General features: G+C 36.5%; 1 pseudogene; it reads right to left on the bottom strand.

Moving 5' to 3' along the window:
• Positions 1-662: 662 nt before the first annotated feature.
• On the bottom strand, positions 663-10,326 carry LOC113108719 (sushi repeat-containing protein SRPX-like; annotated as a pseudogene).
• Between the last annotated feature and the right edge of the window lie 244 nt (positions 10,327-10,570).

The following is a 10,570-nucleotide window of genomic DNA, read 5'->3' as shown; positions in this document are numbered from 1 at the left end:
TGATTTCACCTGACTAGTATTCATTCACACTTCCACGTGTGCTGCTGATATGATTAGTCAGTTAATCTTAGCTGGTCATTTTGTATCAGGATTAAAAAAAAAAAAACTAATCTACTCTTACAACCATAATCTAGAAAAAGTGTGAATGAATACCACAACAGCTTAAGCAACAACCTTTGCATATAATATATATATATATATATATATATATATATATATATATATATATATATATATATTATATATATATATATATATATATGTATATATGTGTGTATATGTGTGTGTGTGTGTGTCCACAAGAGTTTTCACATGGCAACAAAATAGCTTCCACTGACTTTTAAAAAGCTTTTTAAGGCCAAGATCAGTTTATTTTTTATTGCATTTAAACTAGTTTATACCAATGTCAAATTAAAACCCTAATTAATATTAAATAAAATATAATTAATAATATATAATGCTTAATATATAATTCTTAATAAAACCCTAAACTATTTTACCACTGTGACATTTAATATGTCATTCCACACATAATAAATTGAAAAGATATTAATCATATCTCTGTTGTACTCGATTCAATTTGAGCATGATTATGTAACAAACCAGGAAACCAAGATAAACATGACTGGCATTTTAAGAAAGCTGAGTCCCATGCTCTCAAATGTCAATCATCAAACAGGCCTTTATTGCATTAATATTGCTTTGACAGTATTTCTTAAGAAAAGTAGACTGTCTACTCTGACATAAATAGAAACACCAGACAAATAAAATAGAGTAGAGCAATATAAAAAAGACCAACAACAGAGACTCATATTTAGAGATGTGTGTCCATGTATGTATGTTTTCAGTATGTGATAAGATGTAGCAGCTCAATACAGACTCTCTCTTGTAGTTTGGTAGCTTTATAACCAGTAGAAACAGATGTGTGTACTGTATATACATCTAGCAGCTCTGTCCAGCCTCTTTCTGTAGAATGGCCTCCTCAGTGCGGAGGGGAAACGTGTCAATGGTGGTAAAGATCTCTGCTGCTGTGATGGGGAAAGTGTAGCGCTGCTTATCCACTCCCTGTTTGTCCAGCAGCACCAAGTTAAATGAGTTTTGAGACAGCTGCAACAGCAACCTGCCCCACACAAACAAAACACACTGTTTACTATTGGGATGAATGCACTACACGTTGATATACAAAGTAGTTGTTGTATATCATTGTTAGTATTATCAGGGCTGTCCTTGAGGTATCTGGTGTGGTTGCACCGGGCCCCATGCTTTAAGGGGGGGCCCTCTCCTAGCTCGCACCAGGCCCCGTGTCAGCTAAGGACTGTAAGTGACTGAAATATAGTAATGAAGTACCTGAGTTGTAGAGCCAGTCCTGGAGGAATGAGTCTGTGTCTGATGCGGCCGATCTGAGCTGGATAAACGCCCACCAACTCAATCACGGTCACATGTCTCAAGTCCAGACCACACTGGGCATGCTGAACCACACACGCCACACACACACACACACACACACACACACACACACACAAACACACAACACACACACACACACACAATACAGAATTCCAATTTAGCTGCTTATATGTATGATCTTTCAAAGTATTGTAACATCATCATCTCTCTCTCTCTCTCTCTCTCTCTCTCTCTCTCTCTCTCTCTCTCTCTATTTATATAACAGAATGAATCTAACAATCATTTCAATATTAAAATATAATCATCTTAATATTACAGTGCTGGCCAAAATTATTAGAACCCTATTATTTTCACAGACTAAAAGTGGTTTTAAGTCAGTAATTCTTTTGTCAAAAAATCTTTTGCTGCTGTAGGTCAGTGGGAAATATCATTTTACATTTCAAAACATACATTTTGCCATTAATTGTAATACTGCCAGTGAGAATTTTGTCTTGACAACAGCCAGTGCTCCACACAGAAATCTGATCTGATCATCATCCAGTCTGTTTGGAATAACTTGAGGAAACAGAACAAACTGAGACAGACTCAGTCCAGAAGAACTGTTGGAAACATTTCCAAGATGCTTTAAGAAGTCTACCTGCAAAGCTACAGAACTGTTAAAAAGTTTTAGGCACATGTGTAAATGCTGTAAAATGAGGATGCTGTCAAAATTAATTTCATAGATTTCCTTAACTACATTAAATCAACATTTGGTGGGAACATCCTTTGTGTTTAAAGCAGCTTTTGGCCCTCAGTGCACTCGCACATAGTTTCAGTTTGACTTACCATAATTTGTACAAGTTAATATTAAATATTTACTAAATATATTTCACATTTAAATTATAACAAATTTTACATTTCATTTTTTTAAAATGATATATTGTTATTTTTATTTCGTAATTGTACAAATGATTGTAAGATTGAGCAACATTGTTCAATAAATTACACACAAATACATTATATGTAATTAATAAAAACCCTTTTAAAACTTTTATGCTTGTTTTTTCATTATACCGTAGAAAATGTGGAAAATAATCTACACACACCACACACACACACAATAATATATAGAGAATAAAAGGCAGATACCTGTAAATTAGTCATCTGGAATCTGTAGTAGTGATTGGCAGCTGAGGGGGCAGAGATGATCAGAATGCGCCGTTTCTCATAGAACTGGTCCAGTAATGCAGCAGCAGATCGCACACCAACATTAATATTCATGGCTTTTAATAAAACAAATGATTACGATGTTATTCATCAGAGTGCAGGACAGGAAGAGCAAGATCATGAATTTTACATGAGGTTTAATAATTCTGTCATGGAAAATCGTTTATTCTAACAATCTGCCTTCAATATTAGATTTAACTCTTTGACCTGAATCAGGCAGCATAATTCTTTGAGGAGTGCTATGTAATCTTACATATAAAGAGGTATAATGTATAATGCAAGGAATTCTTTTAAGCTGATTGCAGGTGTTTGTGAGGTGTTAATGTGTTTATCCGTACGGCACAGGAAGTCTCCAGGCCAGACCACTCCATGTTAAACTGGCAGACTCTGGCAGCGCTGCCCCTGAGCTCGTAGCCGCCCAGACAGCCGGAATTCACACGTGGCACCGTAATATCACCAGCGCTGTCACATTTCATCCCAGCCATTGTCAGGGACAGAGAGAGGAGTACAGCGACGCACTGCCAACATGCACACAACACACACACACATTGTGTGTCAATGCAAATGCAGTGTATTATGGCAATGTTCTGCAACTAAATAAACCAATGACATTTTTCAGTAATGTGAGAGTAGTTTCCCTGTTCTCAAAACGATTTAGCTTTCTCAGTTGCCTACATTATATAATCTGATAGCTACACTATTTGCTCAAAATTATGAACTTTACACTCATTTAGCAAGGATGCATAAAATTAACACATTACATCAACAGTATAATATATTTATAATATATTAATGTTACAAAGATTTCAATTTTTAAATAAATTATGCTCTCTTGAACTGTCTATTCTTCCAAGAATCTTGAAATTAATTCATCACATTTTAAATATTTTCAAATAAAAACAGTTATTTTAAAGTAATTTTTCAAAACATTACCGTTCAACTCAAACCAAGTGAAATATAAATGAGCATAAGAGTTTTCTTTCAAAAGCATGAACAAATCTTACAGAGTCCGACCACAAATATTTGAACAGTACTGTATATTTAAATAGATGTTGCTGCATTTAAAAAGCTTCAGAGGTTTTGTAGCTAACATTTCTTAGATGCTCATAGTTTGCTAAGCACTTTTAAAGAACTGCTTGGCTGTATTTTCACTTCTTAAAATATGAGTAACTGGTAGCTTAGAAAGCTACAGTTTCAAGAGAACTCACCTCTCACTCGAACATTGAACCTGCAGGTCGCCTTGTTCTCAGCACGGTCAAACACAGTGTATGATAATTTATGATTCCCTTCTGGAAAGTGTGAGCCTGACGACTTTCCTTTCAGTATAACACTACAACACAAATAAACAGTCTCTTTCTCACAACAACAATCTGGATTAAATTGATTTGATTGATTAGATTTAAATGTGAACTGAATGTGCCCAGTGGCATGGTTAATTTCATATATGCTGAGGATTAAACTGCTACACTGACTCTGTCAGGATGCCGTCTGCCGTGTCTTTGCCCTCTGGTGTGTCCCAAGTCACTTTGGCAGTGAGCTTTCCTGGTTCAGCAGTCTTCTCCTTTATATTAGGACACTTAATAACTGGGGGATCCACATCTGAAACACAAAATACATTTTCATGCCTTAATACTATGTCATGGATTCATATCTGTAAATCAAGAATAATGAGTTCTCAATGACCATTTTACACACCCACACACACACTGTTGCCTCCGCTCCACGTTCTGCTGCTTTGGCAGGTGGCACTGTTGTCTCCCCGAAGCGTGTACCCTGGTGAGCAGAAAAACTGGCAGCGGGAATTGAAGTACGATCCATCTGAACACTTATAACCTCCGTTAGATGGCATGGCCAGTTTAGGGCAGCGGACCTCTGTAAACATATAATTCATGCCCTGGTGAAAACGGATTATCCATGGATAATCACTAATGACAATCCAGATCAAACCATGTGTCATACAGCTGCTGATCATCATGTGGCGGGCTGTGAGTAGTGCTAAGTTGTGTCTTGAGATGCCTTCAGGTATGAGGATCCAACTGTGACACTTAATAATAATTTGAGCATCAGTAAATGCTTAAAATTAATAAAGCTATCAAACTTTCAGCACATGGCTAAACAAATTAATAAAACTGCAATTTGCTAATCAAAATAATCAATAAAGCAAATTGAAAAACAATTTTAAGTTTACCAATAACTAGAACTCTTAATAAAAAATAAAACTTCTGTTCAAATGTTTGGGGTCTTTTTATGTATTTTATTATTTTTATTTATTTATTTACGATTTTTTTTTTCAACAAAAAAGCATTAAACTAAACAAAAATTAATCCAATAAATACAGCCTCGGTGAGCTTTAGAGACTTATTTAAAAAAAAAATCTAAATATGTTGTCAAGCTCAGACTTTTAAATGGTAGTGTATAAGAACAAACAATAAAAAGTAAATAAAAATAACAAAAATGTGTGAATATGTAATGTCTGCAAAATAACTGCAGTAAAATATAGAACTGAATATGCACTAATTCATCTTAATCACTGAAGTGAGTCAGCATTCATGTGCAATATGATCTTATATGTGACTGTCAATATCAGACCTCTGCAAGCGTAGTTTCCTGACCACTGTTTGCTGGCCATACAGAGGATCTCGCTGCTGCCGTGCATCTCGTAGCCTGTCTTACAGCGGATCTTGCAGCGAGTTCCCAGAACATTGTTATAACGTTCTCTGCGTGGTGTCTGGCAGCTGATGTGACCATGTTTCACTTTCACTGGAGCACACCATGGAACACCTAGAATCAGACACACGTCATCACACACGTATACGCAAGAACACTGAAGAAAGACACTGAGTCATTCCAAAACTTACCTTGACGATCCAGACATGCATGGAGAAACATGAACACAGATAAAGAAGCACAGCCACAGTAGCAGAAGAAGCACTCAGAGGCCTGAGGCCTAAGCAGGCAGTCAGAGATGTGTCCGCTGTGTTGTGAATGTATGTGTTCTGACAGCAGCGCTCATGTGTTATGATGATTTGGTAAGAGTGCTTTACTGAGAGAAGATGGGTTTAAGTTCTGTGTAATGGGTTTTTGAGATCAGTATGTGCATTTAATGAAGTATGTCCTTGCACGTGTTCACCTGTGTATCGCACATCTTCATCATCAGTATATGGCCAGTATCCAGAGCCTGCAAAACAGTTTAGGACAGCAAAAGCAAGAAAGAGTTGGCATTACCGCAGAATATCAGATTCAGCTCAGCTAGAATCATTTGTATTGTGAGTGGATGTATTAGAACAAAGCAAACCACCGTTTGGTTTTTGTTGTAATATCTTGTTGTATTTTTGAGTTCAGTTTGCTAACATATGGAAACCTCAGAATAAAAATGTGTAATTGTATACACCGTCCAAAAGTCTGTTCAAGAGAACTGTTTTCAGGACTGATAATAATGAAAAAATGTTTCTTGAGCAGCAAATCAACGTATTAGAATGATTTGTGAAGGATCACGTGACACTGAAGACCAGAGTAATGGCTGCTGAAAATTCAGCTTTCCGTCCCAGGAATAAATTACATTTTAAATAGAAAAGAGTTCATTTAAATAATAAATGACATTTTAAATAGAAAAGAGTTCATTTAAATTGCAATAATAAGTTACAACATTAAGATTTTTTTAAATATTTATTTTATATAATCTTACCGACCCCTATTTGTATTTCTTTTGAAACTTTATATCTTACTTCTCTTTTTAAACGTTGTCTTTTAGCAGTGTGAACATTTTAACTTTATAAATGGGTTTTTTTTTTCTAACTTTCTTGCAATTATATTTGTATTATTATTACAGATTTTTTTTTTTTTTTTTTACTCTGAGGTTTATATAGATAACATCTGAAATCTGGGTTTGTTGCATTTATGACATGACATGAAATACAACAAGGACCCCTGCAGGTAATGTATTGAATTACAGTGTGTCACATGGCGATGCAGTGAAAATGGCAGCCAAATAAAATAACATATAACACTATATTAGGATATCATGCTTTGCACGGAAGGACTAGATGGAATAGATGTTGGCATGGCTTCATTCAGAGGCCAGACTAGTAGCTGCTAATTTTACAACGCTTATTTACTTTGAATGTCATGACAGAAGCTCTTTTACAACAGTCAACGTATAATTTCAACTTCCATCAATCATGCTGCAGAAAAAGAAAAAGAAAAAAAAACATGAATGTTCTCCAACAGAAATAGGTTTCGGTGTTCTATTCCATCTAATTCTGTGTCTTGTACTTACTGCAATCTGAAAGTAAGTGATCCAGAAACTTAAAACAAGACCAGCTTCAAAAAAACATGGAAAACTCCATTAAACCACAGATCGCCCTCTTAGACTGGGATCAAACACAAAAAACAAGAGCCTGTATTCAGTGCATATAAATTGATGCTTATTCGCTTTTTTATTCCCTCTAGTTCTGTTCTTTTGTCGTTTGTGTGTGTGTGTGTGTGTGTGTAAGTGTGTGGATGGCAGATCACACAGCAAGTTAGATCAAAGCTCCCTATGATGCAGTAACAAGAACTCAAGAGACTCACCAGTACACACACACACATATACACGTACACACAATGTTAATGCAGAACTAGAGGCGAATCATGACAAGACCACAGTTTTCCAACTTCTATCATGGAAAATACTCCACAGGGATCATGTGTGTAGGTGTGTGTGTTTGCTCCATTTGGCAGATGAGTTTTCCTGTTCCATTCTGTTAAGCTCAGCATAATGTTGTGTAACCTAGAATACTCAACTAACTTGGCTCAGTTTCTCTCTCTCTCTTTCTCTCTCTCTCTCTCACACACACACACACACACAGATATAAAATGGGAGTTTCCACTTTATGGTAACTAAACCATATAGCTTCTGCTGCATCTTCTGTTTTGCCCCAGTCCTGAGGATCACAAAAGATTTCACAACTCCTACAATGTTTAGCTTAAACACGGCTCATTCTTGGATGGACGTCATCAGAAAGTGTGATCCCTCAGGCTCCCTCTGTTCAGTGTCTGCAACAGTTCCAGCCTCACAGACTCATGTGTGTGTGGAAGTTAGTTCACCTCATTCTACAGTCTGACATCAGGCACAGACTTATTATGTTCATGTCCAACTATCAGCCACCGCACAATGGCCTATCAATCGTCCAGAACACCTTAGCACAAAAACAGTTCCTTAGCAAAGATCCAGATCAAAGTTTGTCTTGATGAACTTTCTTTCTCTATTTTGAAACTATTGTTTTATATCAATGTAACAACAACAACAGTGTCCATTTCTAAACTCAAGATCTTTTTTTCTCTCATACGCAACAAGCTAGCTCACTTAAAAGATTCTTGTAAATTAGAGCTAATACTGATTTATCACATTAGTCAAAACAATTAGTTCAGACAGATTGAAAAAAAAATCATGTTTGAGTATGTGGGTAGTTTACAACTACATAAAAGCACATGAAATACACTGATATTGGTTTTCATGTCAGGACTGTCTTAATCTTGTAACGGCTTCATGTTTTAGCCAGCATAAATCTGTGTTTGTGTTAACAAGGCCATAATATACACAAACACAAATAGCCACCCAGTCTTTGTGAATAAACAATGTACAGCATTTGAGGCAATTCACCGAAATGTTGTAAAACTTAATTTATTTTACTGACTTTACACATGCAAATAAATCCAATATGCGAGTCTGACAATACTTGTTAATTGGACCTCCAGTGTATTTACAGTTGACATCTGGACCACAACCACAATCTAAACCCAATGACATGAGCCACAACCTCACACAGTCAACATTATACTGAATTACATTTCCAGTCCTGAACTCTAACAGTCCTCGAAATGAAGATTAACTGGTAATAAAGCAATTAGTTATACCACCACAACACATGCATCTCTGCAGCTTCTTGAACATGTCTCAGTGAGTCCAAGCAAGCCTCTTTGCTTTTTTAATTAATTCTCTAAACAAAACAAAAAATCTTGGACAGAGAAACTAAAAGTTTAAAGGGATTTATCCTGCTTCTGCTGGAATATTAACAATGTTTTTTGGAAGCAATGTGTACTTTTTGTTCTTACTAATAAACAAAATACCCCAAAAACGAGCCCTCAGCCAACCAGCATGATACAAACATAAACCAGATTAAAATGCTTCAAACCCCTCCATGTTGATTTTAAGTTTTTGCTCTTATTTAGCTGAATATGTTGCATGAGTTCTGCATAAACATTAGGCATCAAGCAACCATATCAGGCAATGGAAATGTGGACATAGTCTGCAGCTCTGAACACAAAAAGATGTTTTCCCCCTAAAATGTGAAAAATATCAAAACATCAGAGGCATATTTCCAAAAATCTAATCCAGACCCCATGCTAACTGAAGATGAAAAATTAAAAATCCTTCTGGCAGAGTCAAACACAGCTATCTAGCAGTGTGTCAAAGCCTGAGGGACAGCACAACACCAGCATAATAATGATTTAGTACTAGTGGATCCAGATATTGCATGCAGAATTTCTGTAATGCATATCCAATGTCACTGTTTCAAATTTTGATGATTGATATTTTATTCTGTTGACATAAGCAATTTATTTGAGATGCAAGATTTGACTTGGCCTCCAAATGACTCAACAAACACAATCAAGAAAAAATATAATTCTCTTAAGTAGGCACGTACATTTTTTTTTATATGTACAGTCTCTATCTTGCTAACTTAAAGGATAGTGAGGAAACTGTTAATATGTAAGCTATTAAAGGTCAAAATTATCTAAATGAGAGGATAATTAATAAACTGTAAATTTTAAATGTGCGAGGTATTAAAGATTAAAGTTATCTAAATTATTCAAATATACACTCTCAATGAATGAGAAATAATAGCTATAGTATATATAGCTATGATATAGGCTACTGTATATAGCATATAATAGCTATAAGACTGAACATGTCTGCTTCTTTGGAAATATTGCTAATTCTGACAGTCATCCCAGCGCTTTTTTGACTCACTTCCAGAAGACGTTACATTATTTATGTCGGTAATCACATGGTCTTAAAGACGATGCATTCAAAAGCTGAGGTCAGACTCATCAGTATTGAGCAAATCATCCAGGAGCGCAGTGTCCTAGTGGTGACAAATCATCAGTGCCTTTTCATATGAAAGACTTCAGTGTATTTTCCCCGGATTTAGAGAATTTACCCCCTTCTTTCCCCCCAAACAGCCCCAAAAGCGTCCACGTAAACACTCTGAGCTCTGTTGTAATATACTGTGCCTAATACAGGAAAGCTTGCAGAAACAGCATAGGGAAACTCATAAACGCACAAACACTTTATTCTTTCTGATGTTTGCTTAACTCTGAATTAATTTAATCAGTCTTACATTTTGACTTATCAAATCTCACAGCGCGGGACTCAACAGGAACCGTTTGAATGGCTCTCTTACCGTCATACGCGAAACTCCCGGACAGCTGAAGTCCCACTATCATGTACACACACATCCAGGTGTCCATCTTTAGGAAGTCCAGGATCTGCTGGGACACCTCGGGTGCATTCCTAGGCGAGAATCAAGAGCACAAACCCGATCCCGCCTCCTCTCAAGAAATACGAGAGCTCTTCATCCAGCGCGAGCGTGCGCACAGAGCGGCGCGTGGACAAGTTGGCTCTACATGGATTAGAGTTGTGACGTTCGCGAACGAACCGATTCTTTTGAACGGCTCATAAACATGAACGATGGGAGCCGAGTCGCGACTGGAGAGGAGCCGTTCTTTCTATCGTTCTTTTTTCCTATGCGTGTTCAAACAAATGAGCTCCTCCAGGAGACAGAACAGTTATAGGGGGAGGGGCGCACCCAGCGCAGGCCAACCCTTTATAGCGTGATGATATTAGTTATTAGTTGTGCATGCATTTACATTGCATTTTGTGTTCATTTAAAACTTATTTTAAAATCATTAAAAA

This window comes from Carassius auratus, chromosome 9 (assembly GCF_003368295.1).
Source record: "Carassius auratus strain Wakin chromosome 9, ASM336829v1, whole genome shotgun sequence".
NCBI lineage: Eukaryota > Metazoa > Chordata > Actinopteri > Cypriniformes > Cyprinidae > Carassius > Carassius auratus.
This window is presented reverse-complemented; position numbering and strand designations above follow the sequence as displayed.